This window comes from Nicotiana attenuata, unplaced genomic scaffold, assembly GCF_001879085.1.
Source record: "Nicotiana attenuata strain UT unplaced genomic scaffold, NIATTr2, whole genome shotgun sequence".
In the NCBI taxonomy this organism is placed as follows: domain Eukaryota; kingdom Viridiplantae; phylum Streptophyta; class Magnoliopsida; order Solanales; family Solanaceae; genus Nicotiana; species Nicotiana attenuata.
In genome coordinates, this window is record NW_017670523.1 from 577,983 (window position 1) to 602,642 (window position 24,660).

Consider the following 24,660-nt stretch of genomic DNA (forward strand, 5'->3'; position numbering starts at 1 on the left):
GTTATTGCTACAAGACTTTTTGTGATGTAGCTATATTAATAAAATATTTTGCTACGAAGAATATATATTTATAGCTAATGATTTTATTCTTTTGCCACGATAAATCAATTTTGTAGCTATCTTCTATACTTTAGCCACAAAGGGATATTCCGCGGCAAAAGATGGTATTTATTTAGCCACAAAATTTAAATATGTAGCTATGCTCACATATTAGATTTGTATTATAGTATTTGTATTTAGCTACCAACCCATAATTTCATAGCTATAAATCATCAAAATATCCATGATTGGATTTTTTGTTATGTTTTATTTGGTGACTAGATTTTGATTACATTTTATTTTTATGAAAAATTAATTTATTAGAGATAATAAATATTTCTGTCCTATGGTTACTATTTTCCTTTTTTAACTCACTAAATATTTTTAAAATTTTCAAATATTCCATATCCATACATCTTTGATCAAATCATTAATACAATAATAAACTTTGAATATCACTTTATTATACAAATTTATATCCAAAAATTTCAAAAATTCATTCTAAAATATACAACTATCTATCTAAAGTAAACTCGGTTATTCAACTATAATATATTAAATTCTGAAGGGTTTCGCATCAAAATAAAATTAAGTTCTAAGTATTTAATCTGGTATTGAAGATGTTGCCACCAAATGATCTTCTGCCGTCACGGATGAAGTAATTTCACTCTTTGCATCAAGACTAATCTTTATCTTCTTGCATTCAATAGATTAAAATGTACCCTATAAATTCAAAAGAAACAAAAATTAGCACTCAAGAATGAGCGAACCATTAATACAAATATGCAAGGTTGGTTTGTAAAAATACAAATAGAAGTTTAAAGAGAGAAAAATTTATGTCTAGATAATTCTTTTACAAAAATTTTTAGCATATAACAAAAGGAAAAAATTCAATGCAACAAGATAAGAAAACAAACCTGTATACTTTTCTAAAAACTTTTGAAAGGATTTTAATCTAATTTTTATTTGTAATATCTTTTCGACGAATTGTGGCTCTTTCCAACATTACATTATAATCTTTAAGGTTCCACTCAATACCTATTACAATGCTGCATACTATATATCAAATTGTTAGAATATAAATCCAAAAATTCAAATCAAGTAGGTGTATGGGATTGAGAAATTCTAAAATATAAATACATAAACATACTTGGAAAGACAGAAGACGCCAGGCTATCTAGNCCGCTTTTAATTAAATAAATTTTAAGAAAGTGAACGTCGTTTAAAAACGTATTTTTGGATCACGTCACATGAAATGCGCACGGATCCTCAACACATTTTTATTCAACGTTTTGGGATTAGGATTTGGGTCACATGAAATGCACACCCGAGTTTAGGAAGGTAATATTATTAAAGTACGCACCTAAAAGCAACTACACGTTGTTAACTTTACGAGGGCCATGAAAATTTTCTAATGGCACGCCTCGAATTCCAAGGTTAAGTTAAAACTAATTAAAACGAGGGCCACGCAATTGTCATTTTTGTTAGGCATGGCACATCTCAAATCTGATTCAAGTAATCAATAAAGAAATGAGACCAAAGGGATCCTACTGTTTTTATACTACGGCTGAACTCCAATGTGAATTAAAGATAAGACTAAGTGAAGCCTAACTCTTGAAGCCTAACTCTTGATTTCAGAAAATGAACTGGGCTTAGCATGAAGCCCATTGGCTTAATAAGGTCGCTGCAAAGTAATGGGTCTCACAGCTGACCCTATTTGGACTTAAACGGAAGCCCAAATTTTCAGGAAGCCTTGCTCGAGCTGGACCTCAAAGAGGTCACGCCTTCAATCCTAAGCAACAGCAGAACGTAACTCAAGCATAATGACAAGAGCCTTCTGGCATTACTACCACATGAGCAATACACAATTCATGGTCACTGGAGGTTTAAAGAGAATTAAATAAACAACCATTCTAAAATTTCTAACGACTTTAAGCATTACTGAAACTCAGGGACAAAAGAAACATATCCTTTATCTCCAAATCAAGGAAGCAAACAATCCGAATTTCATATTAGTTCTAACACATTCACATGATGTTTATTCCCATATTAAAACTGAAATACTCCTGAAATACCCAACTATATAACCACACCTCCCCTTTTGACATGAATTTTATACTACTCACATTGATAACTTAAATTAAAACATGTTTCTGTCAGTAATATGAACAAATAGACTAGTTGTCCAATCTTATGGACACATACAGCTTTCAAACTATGCCAAACATTCAACAAGACCTTTCATGCACATTTGATGCCCCACAACCAAGCTAAGATTATTACAGCAATCCATACTTAGAATGAGCTGAAGAAGTATAAGAGAATTAAATTAAGCTAAACAGTTTTGAAAGTGCAACAACATGGACCAAACAACTGTGCCAATATGAATCTCTATTCAAGTGAACCAATCTTCACATTCATCCATTTTCATACATTGGAGAGTGAGATGAATACCTGAAAATGAACAGAATTAAGAGAGGGAAAGTTATCAGTAGCAAACAGCAGAAATCAGCCCAGGACCAACCAGTGAAACAGTGAAAATAGCTCCAAACAGCTATGAAACAGTATTTTCCAACAAGCAATCCAAACCAGCTTTAAAACATACTCAAAACACCACTCATTTCAACCCATAATCAAATACCATTTTTCAGAAATCAGAAACTCAAAACCCCGAAAAATATTTAATGGAAAACAGTGGTCCTCCCTGAATTTCTTAGCTATTTTTACTCTCAGATTTTTCAGTGTTCCTTGCTCCCTTTGAGTGAAAGGAAAGCTTCATTTATAGGTGTCACGACCCAAAATCCACTAAGGGTCGTGGTGGCGCCGGACACCGCTGTCAGGCCAGCAAACTCAAATACTTAATTAAATCTCGTTTTAACACTTTTGAAATCTAGGATTTTCCTTCCAAATTTAGAAATTTTAAAGAATATATTCTCAAATCAAATTTAAATGTTAAGCAGTTAATACAATACTTCAAACCATCCCAGAACCCGGTGTCACAAGTGCATGAGAATCTACTGATAAGAGAAAGAAAATACAACATCCGTCCGGAATACAATGGACAGGTAGTAAATACAGTATACTGAAAGGGACTGCTCTAGTTGCGGCCGTCTAAAATAATGCAGTTCACCTAGTCCCAGAATCATCCGTGCTGCTGTGCCCAGTAGGCCACTGGAGTTACATATACCTGTGCAACAAAAATGCACAGCAAGTGTAGTATGAATACGAAAATAACGTGTACCCAATGAGTATCCCGCCTAATCTCGAAGGAGTAGAGACGAGATGGTCAGCTTTGACACTCTCTAATGGTCCAATAATGATTTATCCTAAGTATATATATTAAACTGTGGATTTATTTTATAAATATGATTTTTAATCCAGATAGAGGAAACAAGTAAACATGTAATTCTTTCATAGGAAATTTCCAAAAATTCCTTTACATTATTAACAAATTAATCTCTAGCCAGGATGGGGCAGTAACAACTTAATAAGTTCAAGGAAGCAATACAAGCATGCGCAAATCATACCGAGGCGACGGCCCGATCCAACAGAAATAAATGTGCACTTGCCGAGGGTCGACGGCGCGCCTATAGATGCATCTATTAATCCGCCGAGGCATTCGGCCCGTTCCAAAATAAACACACACAGACAGACAGTCAGTCAAGAAGTCAACATGGAGCAATTATCCAAGAAAGGCCAATTCTCTTTAATAATTTGAGAAAACAAAGCTTAAGTCTTTTTAGAAATCCATTTATTAATTTAATGTGATTTAAGCAATTCAAGCCATCAATGGGTTCACAATTAATCCAAGTATAACATGCTTTTGGGTCCTAGACTACCCGAACAATAGCATAATAGTAGCTACGCACGGACTCTCGTCACCTCGTGCGTACGTAGCCCCCACAAATAGTAGCACATAACCAATTTAACTCACCTATGGGGTAAATTCCCCCTCACAAGATTAGAAAGGAGACTCACCTCGCTCCGAAGACCCATGAACGGCATTCTACATTCTTCCAAAGGCTTGAACCGACGCACAATGCTCCAAAACTTAACATAGATGACGAAATCCCTTCTTGAAGCTCTCCAAAAAATCGTCCATGCTTTGAAGAAATGAAGAAAAATGAGCTAAACCCGCTAAATTACCATTCTGCCGAGGTATTTACTCATTGCGATCGCGAAAAATGCTTCGCGATCACGTAGAACAATTTTTCCAGCCCAAAGTTTACTCAGCGCGATCGCGGAAAGAGATTCGCGATCGCGGAGAACAATTTCCCAGCCTTCCGGATAGCCTCTAGTAGAATGGTTATAACTCTTTGCACACAACTCCAAATAACAAATGGTTAAATGTTCTGAAAACTAGATTCAAAGATGAAAAACTTTCATGTGTTGGTCATTTCCCAATTCCTTATATATTTCTAGATATAATCTGTCAAAATCAGCCCATGTGCAACACAACTTTCTTCTTCATCTTCCCGGATACCCTGTAGTGTAACAGCTATATCTTTTTGTACACAAATCCAAATCATGAATGGTTTAGTTTTCTAGAAACTAGACACAAAGGGCTACAACTTTTATTTTTACATCATCTCAAAATTCCTTATAGATTGTGAGATATGAGCCTCCGAAGTCGATTCAGTGCAGCAGAATATTTACTCTATGCGATCGCGAAAGGCTTTCCGCGATCGCGGTTCACTGGCCCGTTTCTCACATTTTACTCACCGCGATCGCGTCCAATTCCCCGTGATCGCATAGAATACTGCTGTAGCCAAAAACCAGCAGTTATAAATGGCCTAGAAATGGTCCGAAACCACCCCGAAACTCACCCGAGCCCCTCGGGACCCCGTCCGAACATGCCAACAAGTCTAGAAACATATCACGGACTTAGTCGAGGCTTCAAATTAAATCAAACAACATCGAAATCACGAATCGCGCCGAAATTCATCTTTATGAACTTTGAAATTTCTAACTTTCACATTCAATGCCGAAACCTATCAAATCACGTCCGATTGACTTCAAATTTTACCCACAAGTCATATTTGACATTATGGACCTACTCCAACTTTTGGAATCGGATTCCGACCCCGATATCAAAAAGTCCATTTCCGGTCAAGCTTCTCAAAAACCTTCAAATTCCTATCTTTAGCCAAATGGCTCCAAAATGACCTACGGACCTCCGAATTCACTTCCGATCGCGCTCCCAACTCCAGAATCACCTTTACCAGAAGGGTTTGAAGCATGGGTGTCTCATTTGAAAGCTCTCAAAGCAAGTCAGGTTGAGTGGTCTATAGGATGGCTCCCGAAGACAGAAGCCATATACATGACTGCTACCAAAGGCTACTTGAGGTTAATGGGTGTAAGAAGTATTCAGCCATATGCACCACAGAGGGTCCTGAGACAGTTTGGGAGGTATCAGATTGTGCCCGAAGATGAAGATTTAAGTACTCAGGTCATAGAGTTGCATCCAGAAGCTGCACTGCCCGAGGCTTTAGTTCAACAGGATTGGAATAGCTGCCGGTATCTAAAGAATGGCACCCAAGTACCAGATGTTGCAAAGGGGGAAGTAGATCCGAGCTATGCTGCTTGGTTTGAGAAAAGGTCTTGTGTGAACAACGAGTCGGAACCCGAACCCGAGAGGCCTGCCAAAAGACCTCACGTTCAAGCTTTTGATGACAAAATCCAAGAAAGATTAGCATGGGGGGGGGGGAGAAAAGGCATATCAAGCTGAGATTCATGCCCTGAAAGAAAAGCTGAGAAACATGGAATTCAACAATGGTCTCCAAGACCAAGAAGCCGAAGGTGAGAGAACAAAATTGGTCCAAGAGAATGAAGCTCTCAAAGCCCAAATCCGGAATATGAAAGTAGCAATTGAAAACTTGGGTAGGAGTAGAAAAGACGAAAAGCTCATCTACAATCTTACCCAGAAGGCTCGTCATTTCGAGGATGAATACGACAAAGGGATGGTAAGTATGAAGAAAAAGGTCAAGATCCTTGAAAATGAAATGGCTAAGCAGGAAAGAAATTTCAAGGCCGAAAGGGAGCATTGTTATGCCTTGATAGCACGGTTGGAAAGGGATCTGCGACAATTTCAAGAACAGAGCCATGCAGCTGAGCAAACTTTGGAAGCTAGAGCCCGGCAAATTGGGTATTTATTGCAAGAGAAGGGTAGGATCTGTGAGAGGGTCAGGGCAATTGCAGAGTACATCGTGGTAAAATGTCAAGCATGTGAGGACATGACCCGCACCACTTTCTTTGCGGCAGTCATGACATTTGTCCGGCAGATAATGAATGATTTGAAAAAGCTCCAAGGGGATCTTGCAGATGGGCCCGCAGCAGAACCAAACAACACCCCGAGGGCTCCAGGAGTTTTCAAGGCTTTAATGTATTCGTGATCTTTGTTTGAGTCGGTACTTTCTGTTTTGAGTCTGTTTAGTCGTTTTGGAGTCTGTTAGGTCCTTTGAATTGATGTTTAAAAAATTAGTTTCTTTTGAGTCTGTGAGTCTTGAGTCATCGTAGTCAAAGTGTTTGTTTTATGAAAAATTGAAAATCCCAAAAATATTTTTGTTTATTTATTTTTCATTTATATCCCCAAGAACTACGCTTGGTCTGATTCATGCGGGGTCATGATACGTAGGCAGTCTCCATAGGATTCGACCATAACCAAAAGAAAGAAAAAAAGAGTGATAAAAAGAGGAAAAGAAGAAAAGAGGAAAAAACAAGAGAGAAAATGGAAAGAGAAAGAGATAAAATAAGAAACTGAGAGAAGAAAACAATGGCAAAACAAGAGGGAGGGAGGAGAGAACCAAAACAGAGAGAAAGCAAAGGCAAGAAAAAGAGAAAATAAAGAGAAGAAGTGGCAAATGGAAATAAGGAAAGCCGGGATGACACATGCAACCAATCAAATGAATAGAAACGGTTAACTGCTTAGGTGCATTCATTCCCCAAAACGTGCGGTTACCAATCTGTTAAAGCCCTAACCGCTAACAAAGTTGTTGTTGGTGTATTGAGTCCAGGCAGGTGGTTAGTTGATTGGCATTCTGGCACCTCATTCCTACAACACCCGGTCAAAACACAAGCTGAACATGGCAAACCAAGAACTAGAGGCGAGTATTGTCGACCCGACAAAAGAGGTGGAAGAATTGGATGTTAATGCAATGAAGGAAGAGATGTATAAGTTAATGCAGCAAATGGCTGAAATGTACCAGGCCTGGGCAAAAGGGCACCCACCACCTGCTTACCCCGCCAACCCCGCTTATAATCCCCCATTGGCTCAACTTCAGGAGCCTCCTACTGTGAATTCATCTCCAATCCCCTACCAACAATGCTATGGCACCACTTTCCAAACACCACCAGCTCCACCAACAGAACAAGTCCCATACCCTCCTCCACCAATCAAGCGAATATTGTTCAGGTGCTCCGGGACATGACACAGAGAAATGCTGGCAATTGAAAACAGCTATTCAAGAGCTCATTGATACCCATCGGATCGAGGTTAAGGCTCCGGAAGCGCCCAATATCAACCAGAATCCGTTGCTGGCCCATCATGAGACCAATATGATTGAGATAGTGCATAAGGGAGGGGAGCCTAAGAAGCCTTCACAGACCGTCATAATGATTCGGTCCAAGGAGATCAGGCCAGTTGAAAAGTCAACAAGTGAGAAATCAGTGATCAGGTTGAGCGGGACAAATAGTGAACCATTTGCAGTAGTCAAGAAAGGGTCGTCAAGTGAGGTTGCAACGAAACAAGAAAGGGAAAAAGTGGTTGTGCCAGGAGTGGCGAACAAGCCTGTCGTGATTGTGGAGGGTGCCCACACAGATCCCTTCATTGTCAAGCCAGGCGCTGGGAAGCGCCCAGTAACAACAGTTCCTAGTTCTGTGGTCGATCTTGATAAAGAGTTGATTGAAAGGGTTGAGAAGTTGTTCGACGATGTGAAGATGGTGGAAGTTGGAGAGGGTTCTAGCAAGGCAGATGTGCAATTTGTCGGGCCAAGTGCAAAGATTAACAATTGCGAAGTTACTCCTCTCCTTACCCGGAAGGAGTTTTGGTAGTTTGCTTTGATTTTCTTTCGGTTTATCAGGATTATTCCAGGGTTGTAAGTCAGATTCTATGTTCCGTCCGTTTGGATGTATAAACCCTGTTATCTTTTGATTTCAATGAAATGCAATTTTTCTTTTTCATCATTCCTGATAGTTTTATTTTTGTTTTTCTTTTCTTTCTTACACAGTTCTTTTTAGGCTGGTTTCAATGACATGACATGCATGAGGAATCTTCGGCCCAATTTTAAAAGCCAAGCTAATTCTGAAAAGTTGAGATCACATCCCTTCGGATTGTCGCTGAAGCCGAATTGATGATGATGAGTGGGTCAGAACCCGCCTGAGCAATTAAGTTTGATCGATGAGAAAAGAATGGCAGCAGTGTGTCATGGCCAATTGTATCAACAGAGAATGGCAAGAGCATATAATGAGAAGGTGCGTCGACGGAAGTTCGAAGTGGGTCAGCAAGTGTTGAGACGTATCCTTCCACATCAGGCTGAGGCTAAAGGCAAGTTCGCCCGAACTGGCAGGGGTCGTTCATCGTGACGAGAGTGTTGTCCAATGGCGCTTTGTATTTGACAGACATAGAAGGCAAGTGTGTTGAAATGGCCATCAATTCCGATGCGGTCAAGAGATATTATGTATGATCTTCTTTATTTTAATTGTATTTGTTTGTACTTGGCATGTTATTAAGATTGGAATGACGAAGGCATTTTGTTCTGCTATCTAAACACTTTATACTTTGTTACCCCATTTGAGCCTTACTTATTTTCTTTCATACACCTCTTTCGGAATCAGTAGCAAAGTTCAGAAACGCAAGCGCAAAAGATAAGTAAAGGAAAAAGAGAAAAAGAGAAGGAAAAAGAGAAAAAGAGAAAGAAAAGAGAAAAGAGAGAGAAAAGAATGAAGAGAGAAAGAAAAGAACGAAAAGAGAAAGAAAAGAATGAAAAGAGAAAGAAAAAATGAAAAGAGAAAGAAAAAAAAGAAGAAAAGAGAAGAAAAACAACAAAAGAAAAACAAAAGAGGAAAAGAAAAAAAAGAAAAATCACAGCAACAAAGTAATTCCTATGTCATGAACTACGTTCGACCTGATTTCTTTTAAGGATACGTAGGCAGCCTCACGGTTCGGTCCTATCAAAACAAAAATCCAGAAGTCCCCAAGCAAGAAACTGGGGTAGAAGTAGCGGTTGTTGTAAGAAATCTGATTCCGGAAGTTGTAATTTTAAACCCATTTGAATTGTTTTGAGCCTTTGATACCCTTTCTTTCTAACCCTGTCCAAAAGCCCACATTACGGTCCAAAGAAAGACCTTCTGATCAGTCTTCGGGAAATGCCAAGTCGAGGGGATAGAGGTGATTCATTTCAGGGGCAACACTCTGGTCCATGCAGGAAAATAATGAAAATGAGAGAGTCTTATTGGTGAATACCCTCACGCGCACCTTAAGGCGAAAGTGAGTTGAGAGATGAACAAATGAGAGAGGTCTGTGGGTGAAAACCGTTCAGGACACTGCAGGATGAACAAGATTAGGGTTTGGTTGAAGAAATCAGGTTAGGGAATTCTGGGGCAACAAAGCATGGCAATTGAAAGTTGATTGGTTGGACGGATTGGGCCGATTGGTCCGAAATGCATGTCATGATCAATGGTACCAGTTGTTCCACTCAGATAAGTCTCTTTTCCTTTTCTTTCCTTTTTGTAAGTCGTCCGGTTTTGGATTCTCTTTATTCTTAACTCTCAAGGTCATTGCATTTCATTCCTTTTGGGGTTTGTTCTCTAAGATGTTTCAACGTCAGTTTTGTTCAAACCAAATAAGAAAGGATTTCAAAGCTCACTACCAGCTTCCAAAATTGCAAAGTACAGTATGGCCAGAGCATACCGAAGATAGCAGGATGTAAAGTGGGATACAGGGAGTCACCGGAAGTTTCATCGGTGGAATGACTTGGTAATGTCGTGGGAGATGCAAAGGTTCAGATAAAGGGGTCAGAGGTGTAAAACAATGGTTTGGTATAGAACACTCGCATAATCAAGGGTCATGAGGTTTGAAAGTCAATCAGAAAGTCAAGCGGTTCAGGGCCAGTTCAAGGAAGCAGATCAAAACAAACACGGCAGTGGAGACATCTTCAGCAAGAATGCCATCAACTAATTACCATTTTTAAATTGACAAGATCTTTCTTTGACTGAAACAGGGGCAGGAAATTTCGTTTGTTTCGGAGGAACTCTCCGTAGGGGAAGAGCAAGCACCAAACAGGTTTGATCGTAAACTTTCAGGACCCTCCTGGAAAATGTGTCTTAGTTAAATTTCAAACAATCATGAATAGAATAGTTTAGCATAAAGGAATGTAAGTTAGTGTCAAAGTTTGCATGTTTAAGATAGGATTCAATTAGGAGTTGTCAGGACCCCCCCCCCCCCGAATAATGGGACCTAGCTTTAAGATTGCTGTTAGATAACAAGATGTAGCAAAAATAATACCTTTAGAAGATATAACTTAGATTTGAAATTGTTGTTTAATTAGGAATTGTCAGGACCTTCCTAGATAATAGGATGTAGTTGAAGACCCTCTTAGATAACAGGACTTAGCGGAAGTAATACCTTTGGAAGATATAACTTAGGTTTGTATTTGTTGTTCAATTAGGAGTTGTCAGGACCTCCCTGGATAATAGGACTTAGATTTCAAATTCCTAATATTAGTTGGTAGAATGATTCGGTTTAACACTCACCTATGTGCCCAGCTACCAAACTGGGGCAGAATTTTTTTTTTGTTTTGTCTGTTTTGTTGAAGTCAGGAGCCCGCCTGAAGTACAGAGGAATACATTTCAAGTTTTAGCAGTCAGGAGCCCGCTTGAAGAACAGAGGAATACATTTCAAGTCAGCAGTCAGGAGCTCGCCTTAAGAACAGAGGAATACATTTCAAGTTTTAGCAGTTAGGAGCCCGCCTCAAGAAAAGAGGAATACATTTCAAGTCAGCAGTCAGTAGCCCGCCCGAGGAATAGAGGAATACATTCAAGTTTTAGCAGTCAGGAGCCCGCCTGAAGAACAGAGGAATACATTTCAAGTCAGCAGTCAGGAGCCCGCCTGAAGAACAGAGGAATACATTTCATGTTTTAGCAGTCAGGAGCCCGCCTGAAGAACAGCGGAATACCGTTCAATACAGCAGTCAGGAGCCCGCATGGAGAGCAGGGAATACATTCCAGGTAGATTTTTCTTTTATAGTTTTAGGATTAAATGGGTGAAGGTCAGAATGTAACCCCAAATGTGCACACTTGCAAAGAAAACGAACTAAGGGTGTAAGGTCTAAGCTTGTTTGTGGACTCATAATATATGCCTTAATTTTGCACATCTTGTCTGGCTTGAACACTCGTATGATTGTGTTGATGAACTGATTCGGAATGAGTTACATGCTAAGTGTGTGTGAGTTGTTACTTGCATCCTATGCCTGCATATGATACCTAGAATTTGCCCTGTGTGTTTGCAAAGCGAAATAGAAGTCGTTTGGTCTTAGAGATGATTGAGGCATTTCTTTGTGCAACCCTTTATACTTGAGAATCAACCTGTGCATACTACCATAGTTAACCCCTTTGAGCCTGAAGCCTGTTCTTTGATAACCCTATAATATTCTAAATCGTTGTGTTTGAATAAGCTCATTGTTTGAACCCTTACCTCNGGATGAAGAAGGACATAGTGAAGTATGTGACTAAGTGTTTGAATTGCTAGCAGGTCAAGTATGAACATCAGAGGCCAGGTGGGCTACTTTAGCAGATGCCCATACCAGAGTGGAAGTGGGAACGCATCACCATGGACTTCGTAGTAGGGTTACCGCGGACTTTGCGGAAGGTTGATTCAGTGTGGGTCATTGTGGATAGATTGACCAAGTCGGCCCATTTCATTCCAGTGGCGACTACTTATACAGCGGAGAGGTATGCTCAGATTTATATTCGGGAGATAGTCCGATTGCATGGTGTGCCGGGATCCATCATATCAGACAGAGGCCTTAGTTCACTTCCCATTTCTGTAGAGCCGTACAGAGTGAGTTGGGGACTCGTGTAGATCTTAGCACAGCATTCCATCCTCAGACCGACGGACAGTCGGAGCGGACAGTGCAGATCGTGAATGATATGCTTAGAGCATGTGTGATTGATTTTGGAGGGCAGTGGGATCAGTTCTTGCCCTTAGCGGAGTTTGCGTACAATAACAGCTACCAGTCCAGTATAGAGATGGCCCCGTACGAGGCTTTATATGGTCGACGTTGTCGTTCTCCTATCCGGTGGTTTGAGCCGGGTGAGGCCAAGTTACTTGGCATAGATTTGGTACAGGATGCCTTGGATAAGGTGAAGTTGATTCAAGAGAAGGTTCTCTTGAAAGTCTCGCCCATGAAGGGCATTATGAGGTTCGGGAAGAAGGGCAAGTTGAGCCCAAGGTTTGTTGGCCCCTTTGAGGTGTTGAGACGAGTCGGGGAGGTTGCCTATGAGCTTGCTTTACCCCTAGTTTACCGGGAGTTCACCCAGTTTTTCATGTTTCGATGCTTCGGAAGTATCATGCCGACCTGTCCCACGTGTTGGACTTCAGCACTATTCAGTTAGATGAGAGTTTGAGCTATGAGGAGGAGCCAGTTGCAATTATTGACAGACAGGATCACCAGTTGAGGTCCAAGAGGATTTCTACAGTAAAAGTCCAGTGGAGGGGCCAGCCGGTCGAGGAGTCGACCTGGGAGTCCGAGGAGGACATGCGGAGCAGATATCCCCACTTATTCAGCAGTCCAGGTACTTTCTATACCCGTTCGAGGACGAACGTTTGTTTAAAAGGTGGAGAATGTAACGACCCGACTGGTCGTTTTGCATTTTAGAACCCCGTTCCCCTAAATAAAGCCTCCCGTACTTGCTTTAACTAATTTACGACTTGCGGGAGCGATTGGTTCGGGAGTTGGAAGAGTTTTGAGTAAAAATATGTCCATTTGCTTCTTTAAGATTTTCTTAAAAGACCAAGTTTGACTTCGGTCAACATTATTGGAAAACGGACCCGGATTCGCGATTTGACAATTTCTGAGGGTCCATGGGAAAATATGGGACCTGGGCGTATGTCTGGAATCGAATTCTGAGGTCCTTAGCCCGAGTAATGAATTTCTATTTAAAATTGTTTAATTGAAGTTTTAAAGAATTAAAGAAACTAAGTGATCATTGATTCCCTAGGTATCGGGCTCGGATTTTGGTTCCGGAGCTTGGTACAGGTCCGTAATGTTGTTTAAGACTTGCCCGTAAAATTTGGTGCCAATCCGATTAGTTTAAGGGCGTTTTGACCCGTTAGAGGAGAATTAAGAACTTGAAGATTCAATAGTTTGATTCATTTGGTTTTAGGGGGTGATTCCAAGATTTAGCGTTGTTTTGGGAGTTCTGAGGGTTCGAGTAGGTCCGCCTCGTGATTTCAGACTTGTCGGTATGTTCGGGCGGGGCTCGGGAGCCCCGAGCGTCAAATGAGCGAGGTTCGAGCTAAGTAAGAAAATTGAAGAAGAGCTAAAGTTGCTGCTTCTGTCATAACCGCATCTGCGGTTCTTGGACCGTAGAAGCGGTACCGCAGATGCGGTCAGCCCATCGCAAAAGCGGAAAGGGCCAGGCCAAGGGGAAACCGCAGAAGCGGCCCAAAGACCGCAGAAGCGGTTCCGCTTAAGCGGCCCCTAGACCGCAGAAGCGGTCCAGCTCCTTAGGCCCAAATCCACAGAAGCGGCTCGAAAATCCGCAGAAGCGGACCCGCAAAAGCGGGCACCTCACCGCAGAAGCGGTCTAGGCTTCTTGGGCCATCTCCGCAAAAGCGGGCCTTTTTCCACAGAAGTGATTTACGCAGAAGCGGTCATGGCACCGCAGAAGCGGAAATCGGTGGGGCAGAGAGTTCATTTAATTCGAACTCAAAGCCATTTATTTCATTCACAACTCCACACTTGGGCGATTTGGGTGCTTCCAAAGAGAGGGTTCCAACATAACATTGTAAGGTGAGTAATTCCCATTCATCCTTAGTTTGAATACATGTACATTAGGTAGATTAAACACTAAAAACTAAGTAAAATCAAGGGTTAGAGCTAGACCTAGGGTTTTAATAAAACTAAGATTTAATCATGAAATTTGCTATGTAATGAACTAGAAATGATATATTATTGATCCTTAGGTTGTAGAGAACAACTTCCTTCGAAAAATCTCGAAATCCGGGCACGTGGGCCCGGGGTCGGAATTTAGGAAACTTGTGAAAAGGGTTGGGAAATGGCTTAAATAGGTAGAATTCGATCTTGTAAACTTATATTGACTAGTTCTTACTTCCTTTAACTAGTTTGTGATCGTTTGGCTCCGACTTGAGGGCTTGGACTTGTTTTTGATATTGGAAGGGCGCGTTGGAGCGAGGTGAGTCTCCTTTCTAACCTTGTAAGAGGGAATTGTCCCCATAGGTATAATAATTGAATTATTTGTCATTGTATTCGGGGCTACGTACGTACTAGGTGACGAGAGTCCATGTGTAGCGACTATTATGCTAAGTCCAGGTAGTTTAGGACCCATGAGCATGCTTTACGTGATATTCTAGTATAAGTTGATTATCTTGGATTTATATGAACTCTTGTGACTAAGAAGAATGAGATTAGAAAATGACCCTTAACCCATTTGGTTCTTTAAAAGAAAATAATTGGCATTTCTATGTACGGCCACCCTCACATGCGTATTAATTATTGTTGTTGCATGACAATGAACTTATTTCTATTTGACCGCGTCGCACGGATGATTCGCGAGCGGGGTAATAGATGTATCTATGGTTCGAGCCGTTCGACCCTCGGTAGTGCACAGTTTATTTTATGTNTGGGACAGAAATTTTCTTTGTTTTGTCTATTTTGTTGAAGTCAGGAGCCTGCCTGAAGAACAGAGGAATACATTCAAGTTTTAGCAGTCAAGAGCCCGCCTGAAGAACAGAGGAACACATTCAAGTCAGCAGTCAAGAGCCCGCCTGAAGAACAGAGGAACACATTTCAAGTCAGTTGTCAGGAGCCCGCCTGAAGAACAGAGGAATACATTTCAAGTCAGCAGTCAGGAGCCCGCCTGAAGAACAGAGGGAGTACAATTCAAGTTTTAGCTTTCAAATTCTTATTAATGTCTGGTAATATGATGCCCAGCCACCAAAATGGGGCAGAAAATTTTCTTTGTTTTGTCTATTTTGTTGAAGTCAGGAGCCCGTCTGAAGAACAGAGGAATACATTTCAAGTTAGCAGTCAGGAACCTGCCTGAAGAGCAGAGGAATACATTCAAGTTTTAGCAGTCAGGAGCCCGCCTGAAGAACGGAGGAATACATTTCAAGTAAGAAGTCACGAGCCCGCCTGAAGAACAGAGGAATAAATTTCAAGTCAATAGTCAGGAGCCCGCCTGAAGAACATAGGAATACATTTCAAGTCAGTAGTCAGGAGCCGCCCGAAGAATAGAGGAATACATTTCAAGTCAGCAGTCAGGAGCCCGCCTGATGAACAGAGGAATACATTTCAAGTTTTAGCAGTCAGGAGCCTGCCTGAAGAACAGAGGGAGTACTATTCAAGTTTTACCTTCCAAATTCTTATTAATGTCTGGTAATATAATGCCCAGCCACCAAACTGGGGCAGAAATTTTCTTTGTTTTGTCTATTTTGTTAAAGTCAGGAGCCAGCCTGAAGAACAGAGGAATACATTCAAGTTTTAGCAGTCAGGGGCCCGCCTGAAGAACAGAGGAACACATTCAAGTTTTAGCAATCAGGAGCCCGCCTGATGAACAGAGGAATATGGATAGGATTTTTGCAGAGCATAGATCATAGTCTAGTCTAGCTTCTTTTTATCTTTGACATGGTGTAATAACGGGGTTCAGTAAGCAGTAGCAGCAGCAGCAGCAACAGTGAAATCACAGCTTCATGCTAGTCCTAGCTACCAGACCTTCCTGAACTACACTGACCTGATTCCTTTTTAGCCAAGGATATCTAGGCAGACTCAGAAGCAGGGTGCGGTCAAATCATTCAAAAATGCTTCCCACGGAGTATTCAAACGGGCAAAAATCGCTCGTATCCGCTCACTTATCTTTGCACGAAAACTCTTCGTGTTTCCAAGCAAAGAGGGGCAGCTGTGAGCACGTGATTTTTTCCCTATATGAATTACTCCCATAATTTCAAAACAAATAATTGCTTTTCATTATTCGAAATTTTGTGAATTTTGTGGCATTTTGTGTTAATTGTTTGCATTTTTCTGTGCATTTTTATTTTTTGTTTAATTAATAAAAAATACAAAAATATATGTGCATTTGCATTTAGGATTTAACTCAGTTTTAGGATTAATTATGAAAAGAAGGAAAATCACACAAAAAAAATATAGTTATTTGGCATCTTTTAATTTTAATTTTTTTATTTTTCGAGTAGTTTTTCTTTGGTTTTTAATTATTGGTGATAATTATTATCTAGGATTAATTAGCATTTTTGATAGGCTAATTTGGTTTTATAGCATAATTTAGGATTTTAGTTTTAATTTTTGAAGCAAAGAAGAAAAGGAAAAGAATTAATTTTGAAAGAAGGAAAAGATTTTGAAAAGAAAAGAGAGAGCATATCTTATATTTTGGGCCAAAGTTATTTAAAATTGCCAAGCCCAAGCGGATCCCCCTCAACCAGCCCAAAAACCCGCCCAAGTCCCCTACCCAACCAGAACCAGCCCAAACCCAAATCCAAACCCATACCCGGTCCGGCTCACCAAAACGACATAGTTTCAAGGCTAAACCACGTCGTTTCATTCATCCCCATCATTAAACGACCAAATTCACCCCCTGGTCTTTCATTTCATCTTAAACGAAAACCTAATCCCTTTTCCCCTGAAATCGCCACCCGCCTCCGCCACAGCTCCGCCGCCCGGAAATCGCCTTATGACGGCGGAGCACCTCCAAACACCTCCAAATTTTAACAAACCGGTCCCGTAGTCCCCTCTTTCATGTCCTGCCACCAATTTCTTCAAAGGACCACTAGATTTTCCCGGATTTCGGATCTAAGAATAAAAATCCAAACTTTCCTTCTTTTTCCCAAATATTTCGGATTAACTCTTCAACCCATGGTCAATACTTCATGAATTACCTATCCTTTCAACAAAATCATTTTGTTCGAACAATCAAGAAGATTTTCCGATGGATTTGGTCGAAGTTCGGATAGTCGTTTCTTGAAATTCTCATTCTCTAGAGCCTCTGTTTCGTTTCTTCTTGACATGCATTGACGATTACTTCACGAATCATTGGTCATGCACGAAAGTCCGGCTAATGTTCGTGTGGTAATTCTTACCGTTTGGTCGAGCTCTCAGATTCACCGGAATTCGAGTTCAGTTCATCTTTGTCTTCGAAGATTTTTGAAGGTAAAATGGACTACACCGGTATTTTTCTACCCCTTTTATGTTAAGTCCAATTCGTAGTGACAAGGCTTCCTCTCCTTTCTGTAAGATTAAATTAGATTTGTTAATCAGTAGTTTAGTGTCAATTTTCGTTTAAAGCTTTTATTCAAAAAAAAAGAAGAAGAAGAAGAGGAAAAGAAATTGATTAATTGTAAGTGCTGTTTCAAATCCGAATTGGGCTGACATTTCTCTCCTTTAAGTTGAGTTTTGTTTTTGTTTGTTTGGGTTGGGTTTGGGGTCTGTTGTTTACCAGCCAATTGCTTGGAAAAAAAACTGTCCGTTGGCCCAAGTTTAAGTTTGGTTTTGGGTCAATCTGACCCCATTTGGCCTTGAGAGTAAATAGCAGGGTTTGGGGGGATAGTTTGGGTAATTGGCCTAAGGAATCTTTGATATAACTGATTGAGAAGCTTCTACGAAGTTGGGTGGGGGTTTAACTGGATTTTCAGATTTTTAAATAGGGATATCTAGGCAAAAAACGAAAATTGAAAAAGGGCTAAAGTGCAAAGCTGAAATCTGTTGTTTACCCTACTTTTCTTGCCTATAAAGACACCTTTTCTTGCCTTTCAAGGCAGACTCAAGAGAGCTAAGAGATTTGGGAGCCTAAAAATTTGAGAGATTTTGGAGAGTTTTCAAGAGCTAAAAAATCAAAAAAAAAATACAAAAGGGGAAACGAAACTTTTACTGTTTCATTGGGTTTTATGGAGTCTCATTGATTTTCTGATCCTTTTAAAATTCTGAAAATAGTAGTTCTTCATTGAGAAAACTAAAATGATTTGAACTTGGTTTTTTTTAAAACTTGATTCCAAGTCTGCTGGGTTTTGGCATCTGCTTGGTTGAGTGTGTGCTTGAAACCGGATTTTGGTTTGCTGAACTGCTTTCCTGGATTTGAGCTACTTGGTTCACTATTTCATTGGACTAAAGGTTAATTATGCTGTTTTGCTACCGGTGCTGGACCTCTGACTATTTTTGGCTGTTGTTTTCTTCACATTTTCAGGTATGTAAAGACATTTGAGTTATGAGTAAATGTAGATCTGAAGTTTATGGAGTCAAATCGAAATGGTTGATTGTTTCTTTGAGAAAGAGTTATCGATTTCTCCTACAGTTTCTTCACGTTTCTTTTCATAAATTGCCATGAGTAGCTAGCTATATAGTTAATGATATGTTTCATTCTAAGACTTGAAATTTGCACTTATTTGAATGTAATGATTTGGACTGTTGGGACTCCCAAATGTGTTGATTGTGGTTAAGAAACAAAGGGTCAGTAGTTCCTTTAATTGAAATTATTTAGTTTTGTCCCGTTGGAGGTTGGATCTTAACGCAGTTCCTTCATGTTTAGCTTTCTCCCTTCAGTCGTCAAAAGTTTATATCCTGGTGATTTAGAGGTTTTTGTTATCATGTTTGAATTTCAGTTTAAGTTTAAAACTCTGAGTATCATGTGAGTGAATCAGGTAGTTTTGAATTAGCTATTATTTACTGACAATTGTTGATTCAACAGTAGTTATTAGTAAATAGGATCCTTCAGTAGTTTGAGAATATTTTTTCCAGATTCAATGAGCTCTATTTTATCAATGCTTAAATTGGTTTGAGGCTTAAAAATTTAAAATCACATTGTCAAAAATGAAGCTATGCTTTTGTGTTAAACCAGAGATATGCTGCCTTTTCTGTGCGAAGAGTTGATGCCCTCAAGGACTCGATCTTAAGTCCCTCTTTTTTGTTACAGTGTTTTCAAATTGGGGCCTGCCGTGGTTTCAATAGCAGGGACTGCATCTGGGCTCAAGTCTGAGCCCAATAAACATTGATGTCTTCATTTATCAGCATTTGCACGGCATCTTGGCCATTTCAGGCGTTGGGGATTCGATATTGGGCTCAGTCTTGGGCCCAAACCGGACAGTCCTTTCCGGATGGAACTTGAATTACTTTCTCTTCCCTTGGGCCGTTTGCATGTTTGGCGATGGGTCAATCCCATTGCCCAATTAAAGAATGGAATCGAGGCGCGCCATGCCAAGTAAAACCTCAATTACGTCGCCCTCGTATTAGCTTTATAACCTAGATAGTAAAAATGACTAATATTTCGTAGAATATCCTTTAGGGCTGTTTAAAAATACTAGTGTGATTGTGTATACGTCCGCGTAACACAATTACGCCTCTAAAAACAATACCGGAGTATGCGTTCGCGCAACCTCGACCCAAATTTTCTTAATAAAAATAAAGCGTTCTTAATTGTGGACACGTTCGCGTGACATGATTTTCGACGTGCCAAACAAATGGGTATACGTACGCGTAACCCGTTTCAAGATAATCTTCTTAATTAAAAGCGGTGAAAGAAGCAAAATCATATAGGTTCTAAAATCAGTAATTAAATAATTGTATAAGCCAAGTATTATCAAAGCGACCCTGCTAAAACCACGAAACTCGGGAGCGCCTAACACCTTCTCCCGGGTTAACAGAATTCCTTACCCGGATTTCTGTATTCGCACACATAAACAGAGTCATTCCTTTCCTCGATTCGGGATTTTAAACCGGTGACTTGGGACACCATAAATCTCCCAAGTGGCGACTCTGAATCTTTTAATAATAATCCCGTTTCGATTATCACTTCAAGTTGGAAATAACTCCTTTTATTATACCCCCTTTCCGGGGGTAGTGAAAAAAGGAGGTGTGACACATGGCACGCCTCAATAACAGGTCATCAAATTTTGGGCTCAAATGAGTCCAGCTCATGGGGAGTAATAGGTCTGAATTTAATTATCCCTCATCTGGGCCTGGGCTAGGCCCAATCTCCTACCTCCAAATTATTTGTTAATCAAAAGCGCCAAATAACTGATACCAACATGGAAAGGGGATCAAATTAAACAACACTTAGTCTGATTTTTAAACAAAACAAAACGCAGAATTAACAATTCCATTTCTAGTAGCATTTGTATGCATTTTTTCGAACCAGCTTTGCCATGACAATACAAAAGTTACATTATACTAGTTATTTGATTAAAAGGCAGCCCAGAATGATCACGATTATCTAAAAGCAATTGAACCTGGATAATAATGATAATTCACATCCCACTTTCGAACAAACTAAATCATCAACATATTACATAACATTTGAATCCTAATTGTGACCTTGCCAATAACAATGAAAAAAGAACCCCACATTATTTGCAAGTTTTGTGATTTGTCGAACCGTAAATTCATTGTTTGAATCACAGTCCTTCAAAGACACAAACGCCTCACTTGTATTCTAGAAGAGGTTGGATTAGAAAACTGGGATACGAGACTCAAATTCTGAAAGAAGAACTAAATGAAACATGAAATCAATTTAAACTAGATCCAAAGATGAATAGTGAAGCAGCAGTTGCTTAGTAATATTAAGACTTACTACACAAATCAAACTTAGAAAATACTACACTGAACCATCAATTCAACTCACATGCAGGGTTCAAATCTATACCACAGGGGATTAAACATCATACTCCCATCCAACCAAACAAACTTCAGCTAATTCACAAACTAAAACTTGCTAAGTTATGACACCATGCTAGCTTACAAATGAAATTCAAACAAGAAATATAAATGAACAACTAAAACATGTAAGGAAAGCATAAACTACATAGCAATCACGAGATCTTAAAGGACAAAGGCTGAATTTCAATCGAGCAACATTTATCATTAGACTTCCATGTTGAACAGATATTTGCACTTCACATGCAGTTCAGGATGTGAGAAGTACATGGAATTTGCAATAAGAATAAGACAAGGAGAGTCAACAGCAGCAAAACAAAGCAGCAGCAATGGAATTAGCCCAGAAATAACCAAGGAAAAACCAGCTTTGAAACAAGTTCGAACGAACAGAAATCTCAGATGGTGTTCAGTAATCAAAAGACAACCCAAAACTTGAACCAAAACTCTTTAAAATTAACCGAAATCAAGTCATTTTAACCACTGATTATCCAGAGATGATTTCAGAAATGAGAGCCTCAAGGATCACCAAATTCTTCAATGGAACAGTGTTTCACTAGATATTTCCAGCCGTTTTTCTATTTTTGGATTTTTAGCTCCTCTCCAATCTCTATTGAGCCTCAAGTAACAATGCCTTTATAGGCAAGTTACTAGGGCAGCCTTAAGGGTTCTGCTTTTTTCACTTTAGACCTTTTTGAACTTTGGTTTTTACTAAGAAGTCCCTCATTTTCTGACTTGCTAATCAAGTAAGGCTATTTTCAGCTTTCTAGGAAGCTTCCTCGGTGGTTATTCACAGATTCTCTAATTGAATTACCCAAATTAACCCCTAGCACCCTATTTTTTACCCTTGAACCTCAAATGGGTTATGGGTCAATTTAAAATAGGATCCCTATCTAGACTAACTATGGGCCTGAATACTATAACCCAGTTTCAATCAGTTTCAGGCCATTAATATCGAGCACTGAGGCTCAGATGAACAAGGCTATCTTGGGCCAAAGAAAGAAGAGAAAAAGAAACAAGGGAGGCAGAGAACTAAGTCCAAAGAACTCAAATGATTCCAATCAAAACAGAAACAAACTTAATTAACCTATCATCAATTATGAACCAAACAATATGAGTCAAACAAGACAATCAAACGGACTACTTAATAGCATCTGGCTCCAAAAGAACTTAAACAATTTTAATACCAATTATGAAAACAAAATGAATTAATTCTAAACCTTTTAACAAAATTAACCAATATTAACTCATGGCTACTGCTTATACAAAACTGGATAGAAACAGAAACAAAAGGACAAGAAAAGGAAAAGAAAGAATGAAAGTGGAGTAGAAACAGAATCTGGAAAAGATATGGTCAAGGAATACCTATGGTCGGAGACCAATGGCTTGAAAAGCTTGTCCGGCAATCTCCGATTTGACCCAAAACTAGTATTATTCGCATGTTCTCTATGAGAACAAACGAACAATGCTAGTTCTAGGCCTAATCGTGCATGGAAACTTGAAAGCTTGAAAGGTCTCCTTTTCTTTGTTTTTAGATCCGCGACTGACTTGATTTGGTGAGGATTTGGGGAGAGGAGGTGGTGGCTTGGGACTCAAGGATGAACGGTGGTTGTGTGGTTAGATTTTGGTGGTGTTTGGGGGTGGTGCCGCCACCGGAGAAATTATGGCGGCGCTAGGGTTTCCAACTTTGATCTGATATTCGAAGATCCCTGGCCGGATTTGAGGGAAGGTGACCGGAGTTCTGGAAAGAGGGGGTGAAGGGGAGTGTTTGGTGTAAATTTGGGCAGGATTGGTCGCCGGCCGCCGCCGTGGGCGATTTCCGGCGGGCGGCGGACGGTGGCGTTACATGAAAGACTGGGGGGTTGTGAGAGATGAGTGAAGAGGTAGGGGGGAGGACGATTCGGACCGTTTTGTATTACATGAATCCCCAGTTCCGGACCGTTGGATTAGTGAGATCCAACGGTCATGATTAGTAGAGGGCAAAACGGGGTCGTTTAGATGGGAGGGGTCTGGACCGGTTCAGGGGTAATTTTGGGCCGGGTATGGGGCAATTGACCTGGTATTTAATGGGTTTTGGTTTGGGCTGGCCCAAAAATTGGGTCTTTTTATTAAGACCTTTATTTCTTTTCATTTTCTTTTCTTTTTTCTTTTTTTTTCATTTTTCAGATTTTGTTAAATACAAAATTAAAACAAAAAAACCTGATTTAATTCCAAAACTAAACTAATTATTTTCTCAAAAAATAATTAAGTCCTAATTTAAAAGAAAAACTATGATAAATTCGAAGAATTAAAAGTAAAATGCAACAAGAGTTATTTTTGTTATTTTCTTTCATTTTTGTAATATTAATTAACTAGTAAACCTAAAAATATAAAGTAAGGCCCTAACTGCAAATGTAACATACTTTTTTTTTCGTATTTTTATGAATTATATGCACACAAAATTGCAAACAAACACGAAAATTATGCAGTTAATTCCTAGAAATCAAATAATTAAAAGAAAAATCCTAATTTTGGGAATTCTGTAGGAGTAGTTCGTGCGAGGCAAAAATCACGTGCTCACAGCTGTCCCTCTTTGCTCGGAGACACGAAGGGTTTTCGGGCAAAGATAAAATGAGCAATTATGAGGGATGTTTGCCTGCTTGGCACTCCATGAGAAGCATTTTTGAAAAGGTCTGACCGAACCTTGCTTCAGAGTTTGCCTACATATCCTTGGCTATAAAGGAATCAGGTCAGTGTAGTTCTGGATGTTTTGGTAGCTGGGACAACCGGGAGCTGTGATTTCACTGCTGCTGGTGCTGCTTGCTGACCTCTTTATTACACCAAAAGGAAAATCAAAAGCTAAGCTAGTTATGCCTATCAACTACGAGTTACAAGATTCCTATCTATTAATCTCTTGAAGCTTGATCTTGAGTCTTAGACGATTTTGCTGTGGACCCCGATCTGAATCTTGATGCTCGCAAGCTGTAGGTGCTGGTTCTTTCTTCAACATTTGGATCAAAGCGGGACATGCGAAAGGCGACTAGGGAATGGAGGCCCAATGACTAAAAAGGCTCAACTCAGGGATTGGAGCCCTAATGTTGGCAAAAGGCGACTAGGGAATGAAGGCCCTATGTCCAAAAAGGCACAACTCAGGAATTGGAGCCCTAATGTTGGAAAAAGGCGACTAGGGATTGGAGGCCCTATGTCTAAAAAGGCACAACTCAGGGATTGGAGCACTAATATTGGCAAAAGGCGACTAGGGAATGGAGGCCCTATGTCTAAAAAGGCACAACTCAAGGATTGAAGCCCTAATGTTGGCAAAAGGCGACTAGGGAATGGAGGCCCTATGTCTAAAAAGGCACAACTCAGGGATTGGAGCTCTAATGTTAGCAAAAGGGGACTAGGGAATGGAGGCCCTATGTCTAAATAGGCACAACTCGGGGATTGGAGGCCTAATGTTGGCAAAAGGCGACTAGGGAATGGAGGCCCTATGTCTAAAAAGGCTCAACTCAGGGATTGGAGCCCTAATTGGCAAAAGGCGACTAGGGAATGGAGGCCCTATGTCTTAAAAGGCACAACTCAGGGATTGGAGCCCTAATGTTGGCAAAAGGCGACTAGGGAATGGAGGCCCTATGTCTAAAAAGGCACAACTCAGGGATTGGAGCCCTAATGTTGGCAAAAGGCGACTAGGGAATGGAGGCCCTATGTCTAAAAAGGCACAACTCAGGGATTGGAGCCCTAATGTTGGCAAAAGGCG

General features: G+C 40.1%; 1 long non-coding RNA gene across 1 annotated transcript; it reads right to left on the reverse strand.

The window, feature by feature from the left end:
- Positions 1-483: 483 nt before the first annotated feature.
- On the reverse strand, positions 484-1,222 carry LOC109240540. The gene is made up of 2 exons (XR_002070090.1): positions 1,190-1,222; positions 484-762 (listed from the first exon to the last, which is right to left on the reverse strand). It is a non-coding gene; the product is annotated as an uncharacterized LOC109240540 (long non-coding RNA).
- Between the last annotated feature and the right edge of the window lie 23,438 nt (positions 1,223-24,660).